The sequence below is a fragment of the Dreissena polymorpha genome, chromosome 1 (genome assembly GCF_020536995.1).
Source record: "Dreissena polymorpha isolate Duluth1 chromosome 1, UMN_Dpol_1.0, whole genome shotgun sequence".
NCBI classification, from domain to species: domain Eukaryota; kingdom Metazoa; phylum Mollusca; class Bivalvia; order Myida; family Dreissenidae; genus Dreissena; species Dreissena polymorpha.
Genome location: NC_068355.1, coordinates 113,024,064 through 113,050,090, shown reverse-complemented (window position 1 = coordinate 113,050,090; position 26,027 = coordinate 113,024,064). Strand labels below are relative to the sequence as shown.

At 34.7% G+C, this 26,027-nt stretch overlaps 1 protein-coding gene across 2 annotated transcripts in view; it reads left to right on the top strand.

Moving 5' to 3' along the window:
* Positions 1-26,027, top strand: part of LOC127845047 (myosin light chain kinase 3-like) — a 70,973-nt gene that overhangs the window by 4,100 nt on the left and 40,846 nt on the right. Inside the window, exon 1 of one of the 2 annotated variants that reach the window (XM_052375682.1) lies at positions 18,340-18,483. The exons of the other annotated variant lie outside the window; for it this stretch is intronic. The gene's annotated coding sequence lies outside the window, so the exon portion shown is untranslated. Of the gene's footprint in view, positions 1-18,339; positions 18,484-26,027 lie in introns of those variants that run through there. 2 annotated transcript variants of the gene reach the window in all.

The window sequence follows — 26,027 nt, the reverse complement described above, 5'->3', positions numbered from 1 at the left end:
ATGAAGTTTAAAATACGTCTATTCATATGCATTTAACTTCGTTTGTAGATATAATTCTACAATTCTCAGAGTCTGACTGATGTATATTCAAATTAGGTTGATACTTTTCCGTACAAAAAAATATGACTGAAACATCTAGGTTGCCGGCGTTCAGAGAGCATGCAAATCTTCATAAAATCTGCATTCCTTGCATGTTCTATCGTTAAATAATTTGGCGCTCTAATATTTGTGCAGTATATAACATGTGCAGCATAACCTGAAAAATGAGCAAAAGTAATATAACAAATAAATGAATAAATAAGTTTGAGATTTGTGGAAAATATTCATATCCATATATTTCTTTATAATGTAAATTTAAGTCAGAATATTGATGACAACACATATATGACAATTTTTAATTAAATTTAAAATAAATGAAACTGATGAATTAAAAACTGAACATATCAAAATATAGTAATATGTATATCTCTTTTACTTATTGGGTAATAATAGTTCATCTAAATTTAAAACAAATTTGATTTATTTTATTAGAAAAATCTTATAACAATAATTTATGGAACGCGTATATCAATGCATAGATGAGACAAAACGCGAACTCTCTGGAATCGACTCACCTGCAGTGACATATCTCTCAAACCAATTAAGGATAAAGTCAGTCTGTAGCCTTATCAGCCGTTGGGTATATTATCATTCATATCTCAAGCAGTGGCCCCAATCTTCTTTATTTTCTTATCGGTATCAGCATTAGCATCTAACATGAAACACGTGTTTGTACCAGCAGTGGTTTTCAAAAATTATTGCCGATAAAATCGCTGTGATATTGTTTTTCCCGCGATGCTGTTGTTTTCTGCAGTGGTGGTTTCAAAATGCAGGCTCGTATATACTGTATACTATATTGGCATTGAATAAGTCGTGTGAGTCAGGAATGTCTGCATATCTCACTAAATGTCATACACAATGCGCATGGATTCAGTGAGCATACCAAATACAATTGCCAAACGTATCCATGCTTCATTTAGATAAACTATTCATCTGCAATATTGGTTGTAACTAATTCGATAAATCAGACGAATTACAAACGACTTAAGTATTGCGTGTTCTGTTATTCTTTCAAACAGTTCAATAATTAACAGTTTAATAAAATAGTTGTTTCTTGTATTTTGTTAGATTGCTTTTCCTTAATCATAATTAAGGTTTTCGGTCTTTTATAAAGCAAGCATACCATGTCACATACATGGGACATAAGTATTCTATGCATTGTAATCACGATTAATGTAATAACTCATTCATAACAATGCAGACCAGACATCGTTTATACCAGTTCCGATACCATTTGTTAAATCATTAATCATAAAACGTCTTCAACAGATTTTCATTTATCAATTTGCATCTTCTGTCATTGGTTGCATTTTAAAGTGTCCGAAAAACTTGATTAATTCCATACTGAAATATATTTAATTAAGTACTTTTAAAATGTTTATATTGAATACGTTTCCTACTAAAGGTATTCATTAATGTAACATCTGTATATTTTGCAAAACGTGTGTATGTAAACCATGCTGTGGTTGCATTTTTCATATGACGTTATTATGCGCCTGGTTATGATCGTGATAATGGTAAATTTCTTTCTTAAAACAATAAAAAGTTCATTATACATTCCGAAATATATTTGTTTTAGTTTTCGTAAATAGAAGGCCGCTTCTTTGTGAGTTAGCACATAAATGTGTAAATGGAATATATTTATCACAAATACATGAATTATATATACACTATAATAACCATAACTTTTATATTGTTCAAAAACAGATTACCAATGCATTGTTTAAAAACAATAAACGATAACAAGATATCCAACATAAAGTAAGCTAAAATGCGATGCTTTCAGCTGCATGTTGTCCCAACTACTCTACTTGCTAATTGATTTATATAGTGTGAAATGATTCGTTATCCATTGTTTACGCTTTTAAATGTGGGTAAAATACTCTTTCGAAACGAAGTAAAGGAGTGTACAGGAGAATTTTTGACAGATAAATTTCCCATCCTTACAGAGTGCAGGGAATACACTTTTCGACAACACTGAATTTCCGTTTAGAAGAGACTTCCTTTAAATAAAATCCATAAAATCGGAAAGTGTGGTCTGAATAAGTTTGTGTTGACTGCGTATGCTAATCTGGGATGACACTAAATGCACGTGCAATAAGTCCAGATTTCTTAGAGCGAGGCTCATCTGGTTACCTTCATGTAAAAAGACAAGCAATTTAAACAGAAACACGTTGATCCAATCGGGATCTCAGATTAGTATTTTCACTAGCTCTTTGGAGAGATCAATGTTTTGCCACTCACTTAAAAGCTGACGGAGCACCTCTAAGCGTTCGTGACGGTGCTATCTCTAATATGTCTCTAGAAGTCCATCAGTGCAGTCTCTAGTCGCCTACATTGCTATCTCTAATATGTCTCTAGAAGTCCATCAGTGCAGGCTCTAGTCGCCTACAGTGCTATCTCTAATATGTCTCTAGAAGTCCATCAGTGCAGTCTCTTGTCGCCTACAGTGCTATCTCTAATATGTCTCTAGAAGTCCATCAGTGCAGTCTCTAGTCGCCTACAGTGCTATCTCTAATATGTCTCTAGAAGTCCATCAGTGCAGTCTCTAGTCGCCTACAGTGCTATCTCTAATATGTCTCTAGAAGTCCATCAGTGTAGTCTCTAGTCGCCTACAGTGCTATGTCTAATATGTCTCTAGAAGTCCATCAGTGCAGTCTCTAGTCGCCTACAGTGCTATCTCTAATATGTCTCTAGAAGTCCATGAGTGCAGTCTCTAGTCGCCTACAGTGCTATCTCTAATATGTCTCTAGAAGTCCATAAGTGCAGCCTCTAGTCGCCTACAGTGCTATGTCTAATATGTCTCTAGAAGTCCATCAGTGCAGTCTCTAGTCACCTACAGTGCTATCTCTAATATGTCTCTAGAAGTCCATCAGTGCAGTCTCTAGTCGCCTACAGTGCTATCTCTAATATGTCTCTAGAAGTCCATGAGTGCAGTCTCTAGTCGCCTACAGTGCTATCTCTAATATGTCTCTAGAAGTCCGTCAGTGCAGTCTCTAGTCGCCTACAGTGCTATCACTAATATGTCTCTAGAAGTCCATCAGTGCAGTCTCTAGTCGCCTACAGTGCTATCTCTAATATGTCTCTAGAAGTCCATCAGTGCAGTCTCTAGTCGCCTACAGTGCTATCTCTAATATGTCTCTAGAAGTCCATCAGTGCAGTCTCTAGTCGCCTACAGTGCTATCTCTAATATGTCTCTAGAAGTCCATCAGTGCAGTCTCTAGTCGCCTACAGTGCTATCTCTAATATGTCTCTAGAAGTCCATGAGTGCAGTCTCTAGTCGCCTACAGTGCTATCTCTAATATGTCTCTAGAAGTCCATCAGTGCAGTCTCTAGTCGCCTTGCCGCTAGTGTTGAAAAGTCTAATGCAAGCACACAGTTCTATGGTATTTTACATATTTACAGAGCTCACGTGTCTAGGGTTGATTGCTTGGAAGCAGGTTTTGTCCTAGGAAATGAGCCTTTACACCGATAACGTGTCTCTATTGATCTTCTTTTTGGGACGGCCTTTCTTTCATCTTAGTGGTAATAAAAATCATAATTTTAAAATACGTGCATAGTTAGAGAAAATAAGGAGTGTGGTTTTCTTTCGCGTGTGCGGTAGATTAATCACTTTCTACTTTACAAGACAAGAACGTGTCGTAATATGTCAAGGTGAGACTAAAGATACTTTTAGTCTTATATATTAACGTTCATCGTATAAAAATGTCTTCTTGAATGCTCAAATAGACCACACAGCTATCCGATTCATATTTACACTTTTCCTCATTATAAATACTCGTGCCTGCTGCTAAGTATTCTGTATTTGAATGTTCCATTATATAATTACGCCGATACGAAATCATTAACACACATTTAATACATGTTGGATACTTTGCACATTATGTTTAAACTAAAAGCAAAACAGTTTTTTATATTAAACGGAACCACTATTTCATGTCTTTGGTATTAAGGTACCAGTATTAGTAAGACATGAACTTGAGATAAATAGAACAAAAGGTTTTGAAGACAAAATGCAATGAGACAGCTGTAATTGTTACTGATCGTTTACACATTTAAACGAATATAAGACAACTTAAGTTTCTTTTCAAATGATTTCCGTTTGAGTAAATCAAGTAATTATACTTGAAAACCGATTGGAGTACAGCAAGCATATAAAACTTGCATCAAATTCCGTTCTTGGTTGGTACAGTATATTAGTTATGAAAAAAAGACACATCAAACACAGAAGTTGATACCAATATGGAATAAATGTTCCGTGGTATTTTGATATAAGATGAAATAAGACATAAGTATGTAATACAACTACATAGAATATGATTATTTTCATCAAGATAATCTAATAACGGTGAATGATTTCTTATCCAGAAGAGGTGATACGTCACTATTATGAGATAATTGAACAAGCTATAATACTCGTATATGATTCGGAAATGGCCCATTATCACACGGTGTTGAAGGGTGTGTAAATAATTTGAGGAATCATTGACCTCACGGTTACTCGTATCCGCAGATAAAAAGATTTATAAGTACCATACATAATTCAACAAAGGTTTTCAAAAGTGTATTACTCTGCTTTTGTCGGCGATATTGTACATGGTTCAATTTAATAAGTGTTTGCAGTTTGTGTCTGATATTTTTCTAGCTTACATAAACTATATGCGTGCAAAAGTCCGACTAGTACGATTGCAAGTTAATGTAATTATGCTTTTCGCGATAATTATTTCAGCAATTGCATCCGAATTATAATGGAAAGTATCTGAAAAACTGATATTGATATTTAATGAAACCAATTCAAATACTTGCACAGATAAGTAAGTTAAACTCATCTTGCCGCCAAAATATATAACATCAATACATTATATGATTGCTATAAAAGAAGTGTTATTTTAAAGTAAGTGTTTTTTGTCGCTTAACCTTTCCAAATGATCCCTTAGAACGCTTACCCTACACGCCCTTCGTTAAGCCAATGACCCATTAATACTTGGTCATATCAAGCATCATATGATTCCTGTGCACAAATGCTAATAGTTATTGTTTACACGTTGGCCATACTTTGTTTACAGATTGTCGAATAATGTCTTACCGCAGGAAGTTAACTTTCGTGTGCGGAGATTTAATGTCGAAACAGTATGGTTCTCGAATAACTACTTTCAGCGAACATTCGCCTTCTTTTAGGTGAAGAAATCCAACGAACTAAATGCCTTTAGCGGTGTGTGTGTGTGTGTGTATGTGTGTTTGTGTGTGTGTGTGTACATGTTCACATCAACATGTAATCTCAAAGTACAATATTTTTGGCATATATAACAGGTAAAGAAGACACATATCATGCAAGTTATCGGCAAAACACGTCAGCAAGCACTGGCTATAAGCAATTAAACTAGCATACCGGTATACATGAAATAAACATTTTTTTAATATCTTATTTACCAAATTTGTTTAACTCTTAGAATAATTTGTATGGAACCATTTGAGCTTGTAATGCAGCCGCAAAGAATAACTCCGATATTTTCGTTTTAAGTAGATGAAAACAATAAATGCAATAATTCTAACGGATGCATAAAGAAAATGTTCCTCTGACGTTTTTACCACATTCTTTCCACTTTGCTATGGATTCCATCTTAAATACCTGTTATCTTCCGCATTGTTCAGAGTTGTCAAATTGCCACTGTGCACCCCGTTGAACCAATTAAGATGGAATTGGTTTTTTTGCCACCTTGTGTGTTACGCACGCATTAGTAAAACATTCCGTATTCCTGCTGACATTCTTGAAGCGTCGTCTCGAAAAATATCGAGGTTAAAGTATGCCGTCATGCGTGCATAGTATTTAAGACAAAATAAATGCTAACAATAAAAACAACATCAAACGTATGAAGTGAAACCGTTTCCGAACTAAACTCAAACGGCAACGATACGTATATTTTCTGAAATAAGTGTTTGAACCACTTACGCCATATTAGAAAATTTCCACAAATGAAGGTTTGTTAACTTTGTAGTGTACAGCTATCAATCGTTGAATTTCTTATGAAAAAATAATAACGTTTTAGTATGATAATATTATACTATGAGCGCGCTTTGCAATAGTGGTACGAGATTGTCTGTTGCATATTGAGGTGCGGCTTAATACTGCAATTACCGATGCGTTATCATTTTCTTTTTAAGTTGCTGTGAAAGCACGTTTCCATGCCTGTGAGTTCGTTCAACGGCATTCGCTTCGGCAGTATGGTGTTTTCGTTTATTAGACGTGTATATTGACATTTAAAAACGTGGTGTGTTTGTTAACCTACTCTTTTGAAAATTGGCTATGAGTCGTTGATAGAGTTGTTTATATAACACGAGATAAACATCGTTAGTAACCGATGACTCTTGATGTATGTAGATATATTTTGTATGTTACAATCATTGAAATTCAAATACAAGTTATTGCGATGGTTGTGTCATTACGTTTGCTTTTCAGGATAATTAAATACTGTTTCCCGTGATATTGTGCATGCCAATTTGCGGCATGGAACTTAAATTATGTTATTAGCATTAATACATGAACCATACAGTTGCACATAACATATTCCTCTGCAGATGCTTTAAAGTATCTGTGTAGATATACTTGAGTCTTAATAATGTTTATTCAAATAAGGTTGATACTTTTCCGTACAAAAATCAATTACTGAACTCTCTAAAGGCAAACTGGCTTGTCGGCGTTCTGAGATGTTGACATTAAATGGTGCATGCAAACTTTCATTAACGTCTGCGTTTGCTGCATGTTTTATTGCTAAATAATCTAACCATTTAGTGATGAAATATGTGTGCAGTATGTTACATGTGCAACATATCCTAAAAAAGGAAACTCAATAAAATTATAAAGAAATGAATACATAAGTTTAAGGTTTGTGAAAACTATGCATATCAAAATATTTCTTTATTATTTAAATTTGCATCAGGCTATTGCTGATAATACAAATCAGATAAAGAAATATGTTAATTTTTAATTTAAAACAAAATTAATACTGCTGAAACCAACAAAAAACTGAAAACTCATTTAAGTATTCTAAATTTATTTCTCATTATTTAATAGTGCGATTATATTGTCAGTTTCAATTTCATACAATGTAAATTCTCTTTATTACAAAAATCCTAAACGTAATATATTAAACAAGTACATAAATGCAAAGATGAGACAGAATGGAAAAAAAAATATCAGCAACCGAACAGCCTTCAAAGACATTTCTATGAAAAAAGTAGACGAAGCCAGTCTGTAGTTTATCCGCCGTTGGGTTATCTAATCAATCATACATGTACCTTGAACAGTTGTCGTAACCTTGTTTTTCACTTGAAAAGTGCTCTGCGAAAAGGGGGTTAAATTCATGTCCGTCCGTTAAACATGGTCCCATATTAGCATGTGCAGTCCGCACAGGCGTATGAGGGACGACAGTTTCCGCTTCATGGAAATTGTTTGTTTCAATGAAGCCCATCTCATCGAAAAACGCTTAAGTTGGAAGAGACTTTACGCACGGGCATTTAACCTCCGTGTAGCCTTATCAACCGTCGGGTATCTTATCAATCACATATCTAGCAGTTGCCGCAGCCTTGTTGTTTATTTCCTTACCGATATCAGCCTGTGCATCTTATACGAAACACATGGTAGCACCCGCAGAGGTTTTCAAACATTATTGCACATACAATTAATGTCAAATAGTTTCGCCCTCGATACCGATGTTTTATTCATGCGTTGGTTTCGATGTGAAGGCTTGTATACATAGCATACTATTCTGGCAGATAAATCAGTCGCGTATGTCAGAAATGTGCGCATTTCTTACTAAATGAACATGGCATCAGTGCAAATAACAGATGAAAAAAGGGAATAATATTCAAGTTGTAATTACATTAACTATGCAACTGCGTTTTGTTTGTTACTCATTTTATAAATCAGATTTATTAAAAACGACTAAACGATAAATTGTCATGTTAACCTTATAAAAAGTTAAAATTTACATTGTATTACAATCGTAGTTTCATATAAAATCTTTCTTTTTTTTGTAAATATTGATCATTGTAACATTTCTCGTTATTACTAATTATGTTTACTGGACTCATGTTATCAGCGATACTATTTTACATACGCGAACCATTTAACATACACGGGACGGGAATATTCTATTAAAAGCTGTGACACGAATAATATTATGACGCACTTATACTAAGCACGCCATATGTCTTCTAAAAAGGTTTTAATATATGTATTACAATCGTTCATCCGTATATGTTTATGTGTCTGAAACCGATTTTTACTTTTCAATGTGTATCCACTGTTATTGTGTATATTTAACACTGTTCCAATAATATGAAAATAAAAAAACTGACATTAAATTATTGATAAGTGCTTTATATATAGTAATATTTACTACTTTGCCATCTAAAAATATTTATAAATATAACCTATGTATATGTTGCAAAACGTGGTTATGTATATCTTGCTATTGGTTATAACGGTTGCATTCTTGTTTAAGTCATATGACGTCACACTGCTTCTGGTTATTATCATTTTATTGGTCTTTCTAAACAAATCAATGTGCATTATACCTTGCGAAATATATTTTGTTGTGCACAATAAAATGCTGCTTTGTTTGTGTTAGCACATAAATGTCAACATTGAACATGTATCATCAATACATGAATGTTCTATACATTTTAATAACCATTGCTAATACACTGTTCAAAAACAATTTACGTTCACATTTTATCCAGAATAAAGTAAACAAAAACGCGACGCTTGTTGGTTACCACCCTCACTACTGTCTGCCTGCCTGCCTGTCCGTTTGCCAGCCCGCCCTTACGCCCGCCCGCTCGCCCGCCCGAACGCCCGCCCGCCCGCCCGCAATATTTACATTATCATACGTGACAATTGCTAAAGTCATTACACACATTTTCTGATAGAATGTTCATAGCGTTATTATTACAACCTGCTACTTACTATCTGTGACGTAGCTTAGTCTTATACAATGAGGAAGCACAATTAAATGACAAGCACATTTAAAAATAACATTAAGATCAAGATCTGGATCCAATTTAGGAGTAACATTTTTACTAGCTATTAAAAAGTGTTGTGTTTTCCAAATCACTAAAATTATGTTTGAGAAAGGTGTTCATTTGTGCATCTCTTATGTCTCTAAAAGTCGATCAGTGCGATCAATAATGGGCTTGCCTCAATTGTGGAAATGTCTTATGCAAACTCACGGTTCTGTGGAATTTCGCCTATTTTCAGAGCTCACCTGTCTAGAGCTGATTGCGAGGGAGCAGGTTTTGTCTTAGGAAATAAATCTTGACATCGATAATGCGTTGGCCTGTCTCTATTGATCTTATTCGGCATAGCTGTATTAAGCAAGCTTTTCACCATACCTGACCTTTGTTAGTGTCCAATCAAATTCAAATAAAATTTCCCGCGGCTAGGTACGAATGAATACACTTCATTTATTCCATTGGCTGATTTGAGTATACCACCAGAACATTGGAAACATATCCGCGTCTTTGTAACATTGTTTTACTGCATGAAACAATGTTATCTCTAATGAAAAGGCTTTATAGATAGAACAGTTTTACACTCAATTCTCGACATCAATGCAGTTTGTGCGTGCACCTTTTATTTTCAGAGAATTACCAGCGCAAAAGCGTTTATACTTAAGCTATGTTCTCATATTTAGTACTTAACTTCCATATTCCTGTCAACATGTTAACATGTAAAATATAAACAGAGCAGTCGAAGCGAGGCCTCACTTTAATGCATTGCATTTCAACCCGCGAGGTATCGGGTCAATTCGCTATTCGTTTTTACTTGTTCTATAGAAAGTCATATCCAACATGAAATTTAATAGTCGAATGATATAAAAGATGTGTTATTTTGATATCACTTGCAACGAGATAAAGTATATATAATATTTTCACCACTGCTAAATAACAATAAGACGGCATGGGATTCGTTTGGTCGATAAACATTAAGTTATCTCTCTTCTATTTCAATACGACCATAACAGTAAAATGTATATCCTGTGGTTTTTGCTGTTTCGTTGACTCTGCTATTAGATTATAAGACATATCCAGCATAGAAGTCATTAGCCTAGTCAAAGACTTATATCACTTGGAAAAAGACGAAGACATATGCTCATCATAATGCCTGCGATAACAGTTCCATGTGATAAAACTGAATGGAATTCCACCCAGGATACACGTCAAAAACCTCATTCAGATAATGATAAGTTTGAGTGAAACCCAGTCTCTGATACCACTAAATCTTCCAGAGTTATGATAATCTAATAACTGTGAATTATTTCGTATCCAGATCAGGTGATATGTCACGATTATGAGATAATTGAACAAGCCATAATACTCTTATATGATTAGGAAATGTCCCATTATCACATGGTGTTTTTGAGTGTATAAACAATTCGTGGAATCATTGACCTCACGGTTACTCGTATCCGAAGAAATAAAAAGTAGTTACTACACACACGTTTTAAATATGCATTTACGTAAATTAGTATGTTTTGTCTTCGAGTTTGTACATGGTTCAATATAAACATATAAGAATTGTTTGCAGCCTGATAGTTTTGCGTAGATGTTCCAGGTGACGCAAAGATATATTAGAAAACATTTTCATAAGTACGATTTTAAGTACATGTAATTATCCTCATTATATAGACCAAGAAGTTATTATTATTTCTGAAATTAAAACCCTTACAACAGTTTACAGCATCTGAAATACTTTTTGGAGCTGTGTTTTTGCGGAAACGGAACAACGAAAAGTGTGTGCGCGTTAGTTTAAAACGATACATTACATACCACGTAGGCGTATTGTTCGCTGATAATTGACATCATTACCGTGAATAAAAACAAATCAATTGCACTTGCTTAAAAGAAGATTTCGTATAATATATATAAGTTTCGTTCTGGGAAAACGAAGCTTAATGCATGTGTGTAAACTGGTGTCCCAGATAAGACCGTGAAGGCGGCGCATGATTATCATCGCAGAACGACACTTTTCGCTTTTATGAAATTTTTCGTTTAAAGGATGTCTTTTCTAATCTCAATTCTTGTGTTGGCGGAAAGTGGTCTGCTCAGGCTAATCTGGGACGACCCTTTACCCACATTCATTGAACCACGTTTCCACAGAACGAGACTCATACATACACGTGCTTTACAAATTCATAAGAGGAGAGCGCACGTTCATTCACATTACTCGTCATCTGCAACTGACTAATAGGCGATGATGCAACTGTAAACAAATCTCGACCTTCTATTTACCAAATGTAAACATGCATAATCAGATAAACGTGCACAAGCACAAAATACATGCTATTTACATCTAAACTTTTCTATATTAACCACTCAAGACATAAAACTCGTGAATTACTTCCACATTCGTTACATTCTGAGGAAGTGCCTTTAAATACTAAATATATAATGGCTACTAACGTAGTCAAACAGCATTAAAGTTATACATGACTTGTTATACGAAATAGAAGGTAATCGAATCTCATATACTTAATTGTGCCCTTTGACATATTTATGATTTTGAAACACATGATTAAATGTTTCCAGTGCCGATGGAAAAGACAACGTGCGTCATCATGTTATTACCTTTTTATTGCGTAATTTATTAAAATAAACAGTTTCATTTTCTTGAACGATATCAACAACAATACTTAATAAAGGTTGCGGCTCAATTTAATAATTGACCTTATGATGTTTTAATATCTCATGATCACTATTAAACACGTGTTTTTTTTCAATAAACACGTGGTTAACGTGTAATATTTTTCAAAGCGTGTGCGATCATTTATATCAAATAAACAACCGGAGCCTGTATCCGCTTAAGATGTGAGAATAACACATCATCTATAAAATACAGATCTACATGTTAATTTTTATGGCACCCTTTGCAATTATCGTTGATTTTTAAAAAGTCAGCATTTGCCAAACTATCAACGAAGCGTTTCTGTGTATACGCATTACGAGTAAGATGCGCAGTGGGTCTAATGCCATATGCGACGAGCGTAGCTCCAGACTTGCCCACGCATCTACTCGGGTCAGGAGCTAATCTGTCCAGACTGCGCGAGCGGGGACATAAGCCCCATGTTCGCATGACGCAGGTCTCATAATGTTTGCTGAATAGTCTTTTAAAGACATTGTCATGCATCGTCTGAAGGAAAACACGTTTTTTTATAATCGTTTACGGGAAATTATCCGATTTCTTAAGTTATTTTCTCATGGACACTTTTAAATATCTTAAAAAAACTTGAAACATTGTTGAAATTAAGTTGTGCGATAAATTCCTATTTTTTCTTATTGATAAAAACAACGACTATTCTTATAAACCAGTAAATTAAAAAAAATGATCTGAAGTTTTGCCACTCTTCTGTTGACGGTCAAGAAAAGTCGTCAAAATAAATAACCTCATATTAGCAATCACACAAAATTATAAAATAAGCTTCGCTCTGTGAACAGTGGGTTTAATGCATGGTCGTAAAGTCCATATTGGGTGGAAAGTGTCGTCCCTGATTAGCCTGTGCGGACTTAATATGCTTATATGGGACGACACTTTCCACCGATTATGGATTTTCGTCAAGAAGGTTCTTCGTTTAAACGAAAATTACAATAAAAGCGGAAAGTGTCGTCAATGATTATCCTTTGCCGGACTGCACATGCTAATCAGGGATGACACTTACTGCACATGCTAATCAGGGATGACACTTATTGCACATGCATTGGACCCCCTTTTCTCAGAGCGGGTCTCACATATTAAGCATTTTCATGAATTGGTGGATACAATTATTAAGTGTCATACAAACGATAAATAGTTTTGTCTGAAAAACCTAAGCTTTCTCAAGATTCCAAACGTATTTCTTTTGTTCCAAAGAGCTTTCAATCGCGGGTCAAATAAGTTCGGCAAACGTTCATAATAATTGATTGTGTACTTTGATATTATGGGTTGATGTATACATTTACTCAAATACCCCTTTAGGGCATTTGGTGTTGTTTTTTCCACCGCAAAGAAAGCAAATGTTCGCTGAAAGGTGTAACCCGAGTACCATATTGTTTTGACATAAAATCTCCATTCACGAAAAGAAACTTCCTGTGGTAAGAAATAATTCGGTGAACTATAAACAAGATATAGCCAAAATGTAAACAATAATTATAGGCATGTGAACGCATGAACCATATGGTACGCTATATGACAAAGCAGTTATAGGTTATGTGAGGAACAAAGGGCGTGTGGGGTAAGCGTTCTAAGCAAGGCATAATTTGGAAAGGTTCAATGACGTTAGAAGGAAAACTCACTTCACAATATCGTTTCTGTTATAGTTATCATACTTCTCTGGAAATAAATATATTTTAATCTGTTTGAAAGCAGCATTCGTTTTCATCACTTATATGTGCAAGAATGTGCATGAGTTTTCGTACATTTCAAAACACATTTGTATTTATTACATTTTACAACTTTTTACCATTCATCCACATAAAACTCCCATCTTAAGAAAAAGCTAAACCTGTCATGATTAACTTAATACTGTCAACATACATGTTAATGTTACAATCAAACTTAAATACAATAATATCAATTCACACAATCAGTAGGCAGAAAAATGACATAAAACGTTAATTAAACGCAGAACATCTTGACGTATCACATCGATCCATGGGCAATAGATTCGAATATGTTTTCGTTTTCATCCAAACACCGATAAGTATTTGTTAATAAGAGTAAATATGTTGGGTATTTTAATTAAAACCGGCGAGTTTGTGCAGTTGTTAGTGTTATACAAACACATATCGTTAGCATTACATTTGTATCTATTATAAAATATAATTAACTTAAAATTCAGATAATGCAGGTCCTTACCAGATTGATTATAGTAGAATAGTCGTGTAAGTTATGTAGTACGAGAGATAACTCCAGTTAAGTAAGTATTGAACGTCGTGCTAAATACTTTGATACATCATGCATTATATCAATGATTTTCCTTGGAACTGTTTTCCGCCTCAAGTAACAATAAAACCGGATTTGGCCTTTCGAAAAATCAACTCGTTTAGAACGCCAGCCTCCAGAAGACTGCCCTGAACATCCGTTAATTAAGCCTCCCGATTAGCCTGTGCAGTCCGGAAAAGGCTTATCAAGGACGACACTTTCCTCTGTTGTGGTATTTTTCGTTTAAAGAAGGTCACTTCTTAGCAAATATCAAGGGTAAGCGGAAAGTTTTTCCCTGAAAGTGCGTGCTGCACATTCTAATTTGGGAAGATACATAACTCACATGTATTTAGCCTCGTAAGCCAGAGCGAGGTGTAATAAGATGGTGTTGTATGTAACGCGATAAAAACCATTTTCGAAGGAATTCCGCACTGTAAACATTGGTCATATTGTGAAGGTTAAATGGAAAGTAATTGATTGTGGCGAGCAAATTATTCGTGAACCAGATAATACACAGCAATGTGCTGAAAGGTGTAGTGAAACACTGAACTTACAAAGTTGGAGTATGTTTTTTACTTTCAAAACTACAGTTTCTTGTATAAAGCAGTATCACTAATATCGGTATATTCAATATGAACGTAACCCGATGAAGTCAGAGTCGTTTCTGTCAAAATGTATTATAATGATTATAATCTTTCATAATTAAGTTTTACTTTACTCAACTTTTCACGTTGGATACCTCGCTTGAAATTCTGAAAACAAAAATGTCATAAGAAAACCTTTCTATGATAAAACTAGAAAAAAGCTGTTTACCTTAAAAAAAAATAATACCGATTTAGATTTGTTTTCAGGTACTTAAATAAGTATATATATTGGATATGAAAATGTTTGGAAACTACAGAGAAAGCAAGAACCGAGGCGTTTGAATGAAAACAAGCACATTGACATAATTATTATAATTGACAAAATATTAACAAACAAGCTGTCGTCAACAACAAAACATTAGAGAATTGTCTATGGCAAATGATACAACTATTATATAGACCGTCCATGTAATTATTCGCTGTCGTATGTTAAATCACAACATAAAAAGAAACAATAAGATTTACATAATTGTTATAATAAATGGTGTGTATTATCAGTGTATGATATAAGTTCATATATACAATATATAAATGTTTAGATCTGTCGCAAAATATTGCCGCCATGGGGGTCAGTTTTCTTCGTATGGTTTAATGAATTCTTTTTTACACCCATGAAATCATTGTTCAAAAACAACGCCCCATGAGGATGGGCAGTTGGTCCTTTTATTGCTTTATTGAAACATTGTTAATACTTTGGAATTCATATTTTTATCCCAATTTTCATGAAATATGCTCACAACATTTGTTCTGATGATATCTCGGCCGATTTCGAAAATAGTTTCGGTCCGTTAAAAAAACAAGACTCCTTGGTGGCTGGCTATTTTCCTTATATGGCTAGATTTTTGCCCAACTATCCTTATCAGTTCGCTACTTTGTTTATGCAATAAGGTTCTGGCTGAAGTAAATATGCAAAGCATTAAATACGTTATGGCAATCTAGGAACGATCGGCCTCTTGTTTTGAAATGCAACAAGTTTTAAGATTGTTTCAGTAGATTCATTTGAGTAATAAGTGTCTGAGGAAGATCAACAATGAATTTGAAATTGAATTTTAAAACGAAAACGGTTTATTTTGTATAGATAAAACATGTTACATGTACGCAACCGACGCCATATTAGCCAATAACACCGGTTGCTAAAATATTGTTTACTACTATCTAAACGTGCAATAACATGCGCCCTCGGATTGCTCCTTATCTCAATCTATGTGCTGTATGTCTAACAAGAATTGGATTTACGACAACAAATCTGCGAGGTCATGCATACCAGAAATCATTAGTGTAATTTATCATATCGGATGTGCCTTGCATTTTTACCCGCATGTCTAGCGCTTGTTTCTGGAATATTTCTTATCCTCAATACTATTTTCGCAAACCAATACATCGAGTGTTTATCAGGCATTAACCTTTGTGTTTGCTTCTCTGTTATTTTGTTTTGTTTTAAGCTTGTCCTTCTTTCACCTTGAGCTTGAAAACAGAAGGTCTTTACCTGACTCCGGAAGTCAAGTACTACTTGTATTCGGATTAAACCAGATTAGTCCACGTAGGCATCACTGAAGCTATTTGAAATCTTAGATGAGCAAACGTAAGCTTTGGGCCCTCTTGTTTCAGATCAAGCTTGAAAATAAAGGGTGTTTTATTCGCGTACATGCATTGTGGTTATTTTGCGTTTGTCCGCAATCGGGTTAGCATTATATCAGTACTAGTATTTTCATTTAAAGATGAATGTTTGTATAATGTATACATATGATCTCAAAAACAATTCAGCTACATTAATTATAAATATCATTAATATTGGTGCTTAATCAAGGAGGCATTACCGCATTGCATCCACAATTCAGGGCACACGTGTAATTTCTGTAAGAACGGTAGTTGTCATTCTATCACAACAGCGACCAATTATTAAGAAAAACTGACAATATTTAGAAACAGTATCGCGACAATTAGACACAGGACACAAGCATAAAACCACAGAAATAAATAAATGTATAAAATTTAAGCTTCACATCGCAATTGTGTGTGCATTACATTGACGGATCCGTCTGCGTATTCAACACTGCATGTATGGATGGACTTTTACATAGCTTCACTCTTATATTCTGTTTTGCAATGTCAAGGTTGCTGTTCTATGAGTTAATTTGGCATTAATGATGGCAGCGATGCGTACCACCTGGTAAGCAATGATCTACACTTCCTTCCTGTGAGCGGCATATTCTTCGTAGGTATATATTCAAGGCATGGGCGTATAAATTAATGGTTTGGTTTAAGGCCTTATGCGCCTAATTGAACGACAATTTAATTAGAGCTGTTGTTTGCAAGTCTGAGTAATATCATACGTATTTATTAAAGACATTGTACATTTGGATGTAATTAGAAATTATCTGCTTTTTTTGTTTGCAAAATCTAAAAACGAGATCTTTATGTATCTCTATATATAAAACAAAACAGATATGATCAGTTCATGTAAATATCAATTGGAATGAAACATACAGTTTAACGTGCACATCTATATGCATCTAATGAAAGAATATGTTTATTTTCAGAAACATGACCGTGACGTGTATTCATATCCGCATTATTTCAATGACACATTCGGCAGATCATTGTATAAGGCCAGTGTTTTTTATGGCAATTTCGGAGCCGATATTCGGCCCCATTCCCCTCAAAAAAGAGTATATATTTTTCCCCCATTTTGTAAAAAAAATCCCCTCCAGATGTAAAAAAAAAATTTTTTTTTTTTTTTAGAAAGAACTGTTTCATAATCATGAAAATATATCTCAAATTTATTTCATCAATAACTAACAAAGTATATAACTATAATTTATATGATTTTTAATTATTATAAAGTGTTATATTAAATTAGATTAGATTTTCCCAAATCAGTGGACTTTTAACATGAATTGCATTTTTCTCCCAAAAAGGCCAGGAAAAGGCCTGATTTATCTATATTGTGTCAATATTTGTTGATAAAAACATTCCAATTCGGTCCATTTTATTGATAAAAAATGCTCAAATTTGCCATTTATTCGATTTAAAAAACTCAATTAGACTCAAAATGGCTAAGAAAACTGAGACTTTACATGAAGGCTGAACTGTCTGAAAATAATGTTGAAAAAAATCATTGATATATATTTCAGAAAAAGGACAGAGACATTCTGCTGGGAATATTATATTCATACAAACATGTGTATTCATATAATAAATATCATTACATATAAAAGAGTGAATTTTTAATTGTCCCCTTTTCCTAACGAACGACGCATTTTTTCCCCTTTGGACGAGCCCCGCCACCATTCCCCTATAAAAGAAAAAAAAACACTGCAGTCTTAACAAACACATTCATCTGTGACATTTGTCAGTAAGTTTTGATTGAAACACAAACAAATATAATATAATGTTAGGTCTCCAATTAAAAACAAACAACGTTTCTTGCAGCGTCGTTTTGATTTGAATGTTATAAGAGGCCGATGCTTCATATCACTTCATTAAATAATTAACCATACCGCAACGGTTAAAGAAATTTAACATTTTTATTTGATATTGCAAATACTATGTTTAAAGGCTTCATTCAATGTCAATGTAACCAACGAGATATATCCTTGGCCTCGTTGAAATTAAATATACAGGTATAAAGTATGCAAGTAGGTCGCTGCCAAATATTGTGTAATTCAGTGGCAGCAGGAACTCACTTATCTCTGAATTTGTGTCCGAATTTGAGTGAAATTTTTATAATGGATAAATCCGCCATTCTGAGAAGTGTTTGATTAACACGATTTTCACAAACCGGTATGTTAAATCGATTAACTTATGGCTGTTTTGTTTAAGCATATGTTTGTAGATCGTTTGGCATATTCAGGCGTCGTTCAAGTTGCTCCGAGGAAAACATATTTTGAAACCTCGCCAAATCGTGCCGTGTGCGGTGTTTTCTCTGAATTATATGGATGGTTAAGATGTTTTGCTTGAAAGTAACAAAGAAACAGGGCTATAAAATGAAACCGCATGTTGATGTGAATACAATTAATTTCGCGCGTTGTTTTGGCATTGTGATCTAGCAATTACATCATCTGTATTCTCTGATTTGAGTTGGGAAAACCGCCAATTATGTCTTTCGTATTAAGATTTAACGAGCTTACACAACAAACTGCAATACTTGATGATCACAATATGTCACTCTATTAGTGTATACTCCGTTTCAGTAACATTCTGGGAAAAAAGTACGTAAGCACTTAGATTTCGCTAGCATTTACATGGTACCTTCAGTAACAAACATGTTTTACTGCAAATCCCGAAGCCAGATATATGCAATATCATGCACACTTCTTCTTGATATTAAACTAACGATTTTACTAGCCACAATGACAAGATTGCTCCGTTCAAACACTCAGTTAACCTTTTATGGGTTATTTACAGGCTCTAAGACTGACATAAACATTAACATTGCTATTTATTTCAAAAGCGTGTAACATATCTTATAACTCGATTGATTCATGTGAAGCCTTGTTTGTCTTGTACTTCTTAAAAAGAAGCAACACAAACTTTTTTAACACAATTTATTTCTAGACTGCACACAAATACATATTAAAATATGCAAAGTAACACAATACTGTAATGCAATCAGCAATAAGAATCATGTGTGCACCAAATCTTAAATAATATAAAGTAATTAATTAAGATTCCTTAAGAGCATATGCATGTAAATTGTCTTGTATATAATATGCTCTTACGGCTGGAATTATTATTTTACTAAAACAAGTTACAGGCAAGAGCATGTCTTTGTTGAAGATTGCATAACTTTAAAGAACATCCTGCGTTATCTTATTAAATCCGGTACACACGTGTAAGTATAACGCACTTGCATGTGAAACAATAAAAACTTGGTTATGTGAAATTTTAGCATTATACATCCGTCGGTTTACCAAAATAGTTTACTGTACACAATACAGATTTCTTATGAACTTGAACTTTGGATGGCAGAACTCGTCAACCCATTTATGCCTAGTGGACTCTCCCATCCTTCTATATTGGATCAATTTATTTCCAAAATTAGGGATGTCTAGTATATTTATTTCTATATTTAGAATATTTCTTACAGAAATTCCTTTAAGCAAACAGCGCAGACCCTGATGAGACGCCGCATCATGTGGCGTCTCATCTGGGTATACGCTGTTTGCTAATGCCTTTTTTCTAGACGCTAGGCATAAATGGGTTAAGCATGCCAAAACGTTTCTCAAAAGACCAGACACCTGTTTGTGAGACTACGACGCAAGGCCCGACTGACTGACTCTCAACCCCGGGTTATATTTGACACTACAATCTGGACGAACGGACTGGTTGGCTGCAACACGAACTTAATCCATTTATGCTTAGCGTCTAGAAAAAAAGCCTTGGCAAACAGCGTAGACCCAGATGAGACGCCGCATGATGCGGCGTCTCATCAGGGTCTGCGATATTTGCTTAATAGAATATCTGTAAGAAATATTCTAAATATAGAAATAAATATACGAGACATCCATAATTTTGGAAATAAATTGATCCAATTTAGAAAAATGGGAGAGTCCACTAGGCATAAATGGTTTAATGTTTTATTTTTGGCGTTTCACTATCATTGGTATTTTTGTGAACAACATGACTAGACGTGTATCGTTAATTCACTAAATATAGGAATTTTGTCATCGAAGTTTACAAAGGGCACTCTGCTCCAATGCATTAGGCTTAAAAAAATTCAATGTCTAGACTTAAATTGTGGCTTTATCTCTACCAATTAAATTTCAACTAAAATGTCTTCAACGTTTAATTTGTCGATTGTGTTTGTTCGCTCAATTGGATAGTTGTCTATTCCTAATGCCATGAATCTGATTATGTTTATGGATTTAACAAATGTAGTAATTTAACTTGATAAGCGCAAAATTCCGAAGAACAAAGAACACCATGAACTCATATAATAATCATTGTCAGGGTAAATGAAGTCTCAAAACGGAAGGCACAATTACAAAATATAGTTCTTACTTCTTTTGCACTAATACTTTTAAAAATAATGTTAACACCCAAACAACTTCCTCATGATTTTTATGAATTTGTCATTCAACAACTCGTTGTCGTTCCCTTGTGATTTCATCTGAAAATGATCGTTGCTTATCGATCGATCATGTACTTGTGAAATCTGTGATAATTGTAGATTTGTTATCAAAGTATGTTATTGAAAAAACTATTTCCAAGCTAAACCTTGCTTCAAATTGTTATTCAGACGAATAATTATGGCATATGTTTAACTACCCACCAACATAAATGAAAGCTTATCGTGGCAATTTTTAATATTTTTACAAGAGCAGAATTCAAAGTGGAATCAGATACGGATGCAATTTTATAGATATTCGCTTTGCTCTTCGAAAGGAGGTTTGCATGTACGGAAAGTGTTTTCCCAGATTAGTCTGTGCAGTTCCTATGTTTTACTCTTTTTTTGTTGTTGTTTAACCATTTGCATGCTGGGAAATTTGTCGTATGCTAAAATGTCGTCTGCAAAATTTCAAAAATTAGCATTTTCTTCGATTTTTTTTCAAAGAATACTATCAGACTAGCAAACAGTTTGGATCCAGATGAGACGCCACGTTCTGTGGCGTCTCATCTGGATTCAAACTGTTTGCAAAGGCCTTCAAATTCGGTTCTAGCACTGAGAGAGTTAAATGAAACAAAAAACATGTCCTTGTGGGGAGTGTGGTCCCCAATTAGCTTTTGCGAACTGCAAATTATTTCACTTTTTCCAAGAGCGCGGAATCTTTTAACAGGAGCATCATTATCAAAGTGGGATCGGATAAAGACAAGATGTTATAGATATTTGATGGGCTTATCTTTCCCTCCATTACGTGTTTCCTGGGCATAAAGAACTAGTCGCTGGCTTGAGTTACAGAAGTTATGAAATGGATGCGTTACATGCTATGGTTGTTAAGCTTGGGGCTGGAAATAAATGAGTATGTAAACACCATGGTCTAAGATTGGTTTTGAATCGGTTCAGGCAGATACAAGTGAATGTTTTAAGTTTTGTACATTGTGGTAATATAGCTTTTTTTTCAATTAAGGTAAACTCTTCAATTAATTTGGTTTAAATATACATGTCAATTGTAATGCTAAACAGGTGTTGTTCCGAATGGCCCAGAAGTAAGTGTGTTTTTACCTTCAAGGTTAATGTAAAAAGTTTTTTTTATTTATAAAACGAAAAAAGAGAAATATCAATATCCTCTTTCCATCTAAATTATGTCATACAATAATCATGCAAAAAAGAATGAAAGGACATATTTCAATAAGCATAATGGAAAGAGTTACGGTTTAAAAGCAATTGTTCAAAGACAAATACTTCTTGGACATCTCATCGGGCTATTTAACCTTTAATGCCTTCAAAACGAACATTATACAACCCGCGTCTTTCGAAAAATGGCCTTATGGCATATCCAAACCCTGTAGCTACAAATATTCCGATCCACCCGTGTGCTATGATGAGGAGTCTGATACCATTAAATATTGCGTGACTTTATAGCAGACAGGTATCTCCTGAACAGACCGTGCGTCTGTGCAGGCTGTTCCTACTCTATTCTGGCCACATATTGCATAAAACCTATTTTCGCTCGAAGCAGCACTTATAGTATTGAGTATAGTATATAGTATAGTATTTAAGATGATAAAAGGCAATCGCTCACAAATTCTGCCATTTTATGTAGTTTGTCAATAAATTAATTAAATTTCTAGATTTTAACCATGGTACTCTGGACCTTCAATATTATAACAATAATAGAGTTTAATTAAAGTTTGTACAAATAGGCTCGAATCAGTGCTATATATGTTTTATAAAGTTATCGCTTGAACCACTCGGCATACCAGCCTGTGCATTTTATCACGTTTAAAATGATAGACTGCTGAAACAACCTACACACAGCTTAACATTTGGATTCGTCAAGCCGATTGCTTTTATGATTGCTCAGGGCCCGTATTCACCAGACAATTCTTAGACTTAAGTCTATGAATAAATAATATTCTTAAATTGATGTATTCAAATATTGCTTGAATTGGGAGTTCAACTTGGCATTAAACACCTCAATCTATATCAGTCTACATGTACAACTTTATGTTAATGACATAATTACCAGTTGAGGCATCTATATATTCAAACACTGAAAGCATTTGTCTTGGTTCTTAGTGTTTTCTTTATTCTTAAGTCTAAGAATGGTTGGTGAATACGGGCCCCGGATCAAATTGCTGGCGTAAACACTCAAATTATTGTTCGTGAATAACAAGCGTGGTTTCTCTTACGGACTCTTTCGCGATTGTCATTAAGGATCAACAATAATTACGGTCTTATCTTATTTAACCTAATAAGATAACCACATTTTGATCTATATATTAAACCGATTTATATCGACCATGTTCCCATTATATTAATATCACTTTTTTTCTGGATTTGCTTTGATCTTACCTGTCATCTTCCGCATTCTGCAGAAGTGTCAATTTGCCACTTTACCCCCGTTGACGTCATGAACAAGTCATAAGAGTACATATATCTATTGAATCATTTAAAGGGGCCTTTTCACAGTTTATGGCATGTTTTGAAATAAGTCATTAAATGCTTACTATTGATAAATGTAAACATTGAATCTTAAAAGCTCCAGTAAAAAATCAAGAATAAAATTTAAAATAGGAATAAATGTAGCCGCAGCTGGACTCGAACCAGTGACCCCCGGAGTCCAGGAGTAACCGGAGTAAATACGCATAAGCCCGCTCGGCTATTCTGCCAAGCATTCAAGGTTAAAGTATTTTATGCATTATATGAGCAATCTTCGTAGTTTCACAAATTTTAACGACATCAACAGAACTCTCCAAATTATTCAATCGTTTCGCGTTGCAACGCTTTATAATTTTTAGGTTTTTAAATCGTCAAAAGATGCATATATTGGCTAAATTAGACCATGGTAAATGTTCAGTTATACTGTTTCCTCACAAATATCATAACTAAAACGAAAATTTGCGAATTTGAAACAACTTTTTTCAATTTTGTCAATTTACCAAACCGTGAAAAGATCCCTTAAAAGTCGAATTGGGTTGTTGCCACCTTCCTACCAACAGCGTCGGTTAGCAAGTGTGTCTTAACCTATACAATATTTCGCCGCCATGTATGTACACCAATGTATCGTCCATTCATGACTAATTAAATGTCAACAACTAGAACATTTAGAGTGTGTATGTGAATTGAAACAGTCTCTGAATCCTGAAACGGGATCGATGCTCATTTGACGTATGCGTTTGAACTATTTGATCCATTTAAATAGAGAGTTGTTCATTGCTTTTTATTGTACATCAATGAGTAGTTTACCTTTTCGTTTTAAACATTCTTGTAACATGATAATAGTATACTTCAAACGATTATTTCTTGGATTTTACGGGATTGGCTTGTGCATATTCTGGTGCGGCGTAGGCGGAATGCAATTACGGATGTTTTATCACTCTTAGTACGTTATTCTGGAAGCACTCATGTACGTGTTCATGCGGGGGAGTTTGTCAGGATTATATTTGCCAAATATTCGTTCGTTCAACGGTGCTCTAGTCGGAAGAAGTGTGTGTTCGTTCATGAGACTTGAATATTGACACTGACCAACGTGGTGTCCATGCTGACCAGCTGATGCATGTGTTGTGTTAACTATGTTAACGAATAGCAAAATCATAAGCTATCATCGACTCCTGTTTACATGGATGTCTTTTGAATGTTACGACCATCGAAATTGAAATAAATGAAATCCTGATATGTTATGTAATTATGTAATTGTTTGATATTAAGACTTGTGAACTACTGCGTAACAAAGTAATACAAATGCCGACTTCAAGAATGGGTCTTACAATTTTACCTTCCACAGTTTTAGTTATCTCGTTTGTCGATTTACTTTGGTTTGGATGATGTGTGATCAAGTTAGGTTAATACGTTTTCGCACAAAATAACTGCGCTGTCTACAAGCAAACTTGCTTGTTGGCTTTAACAAAAGTTGGAATCAAATGGTGCATAAGACCTGCATTCCGCGTTCACTATTTGTTATCGATATATAATCTAACCCCTGTTCACACATAGACGCCGCTTCTACTACGATCTAAGTGTGGCCGAAAACGTGGCTGATCGTAACAAATCGCAGGAGAAACATAGTAGAGTCTTCATAAGCGCCGTATGATCGCGGTAGAGTCTTCGTGATCGGAGAGCTCTACGCTCTCGCCACGCTTATTTTGAACATGCTCAAAACATGGGATCGTGGCAAACAATAATCGGTGTAGAGTCGTAAAAAGAGCGTAGTAGAAGCGCCGTAATCGTACAGGCAGCGCGGAAGCATCGTGGACATATCTTCATGGTCGTAGTAAAAGCGCAGTAAAAGCTCTGAGTAGCGTCGTAGTATGATCTAGAATGTCGCGGCAGTAAACGCAGTAAGCGTTTGACGTAGGGGCATCGTAGAACGGTCGAAATGAAGACCATAATTTTCCAAATTGCTCGATTAAGACTGCGAACGGCCTCGATCATTTTTTTCCGATCATGGCTTGATGGGATGATCGTCGTAAAGTCGCAGTTATGTGTGAACGGGGGGTAACGTCCTTGTGCTACAGAATTTATGCGGAATGTTTATTTGAAAATATGCTGAATATTGAACAATAATATAGTAATGTTATATAAAAAAATATATATCTAAGTTGTAGGTGTGTTTAAACTTTGCAGATCCATATATTTCTTAATAATATAAATTAACGTCAAAATATTTATGAAAATAGATATCAGATCATCAAATATACTATTTTTATTTAAATTTAAAATTAATAAAAGTTTATTATAAAACTAATATCAATTGAACTGAAAAATGATCAGATTGCATTATTTGTATAAATTATTTGCTAGTACGATATTTTTATGCCCCCCTTCGAAGAAGAGGGGGTATATTGTTTTGCTCATGTCGGTCCGTCTGTCCGTCGGTCCGTCCAACAGATGGTTTCCGGATGATAACTCAAGAACGCTTAGGCTTAGGATCATGAAACTTTATAGGTACATTGATCATGACTGTCAGATGACCCCTATAGATTTTTCAAGTCACTAGGTCAAAGGTCAAGGTCACAGTGACTCAAAATAGTAAAATGGTTTCCGGATGATAACTCAAGAATGCTTAGGCCTAGGATCATGAAACTTCAAAGGTACATTGATCATGACTGACAGATGACCCCTATTGATTTTCAGGTCACAAGGTCAAAGGTCAAGGTTACAGTGACTCGAAATAGTAAAATGGTTTCCGGATGATAACTCGAGAATGCTTACGCCTAGGATC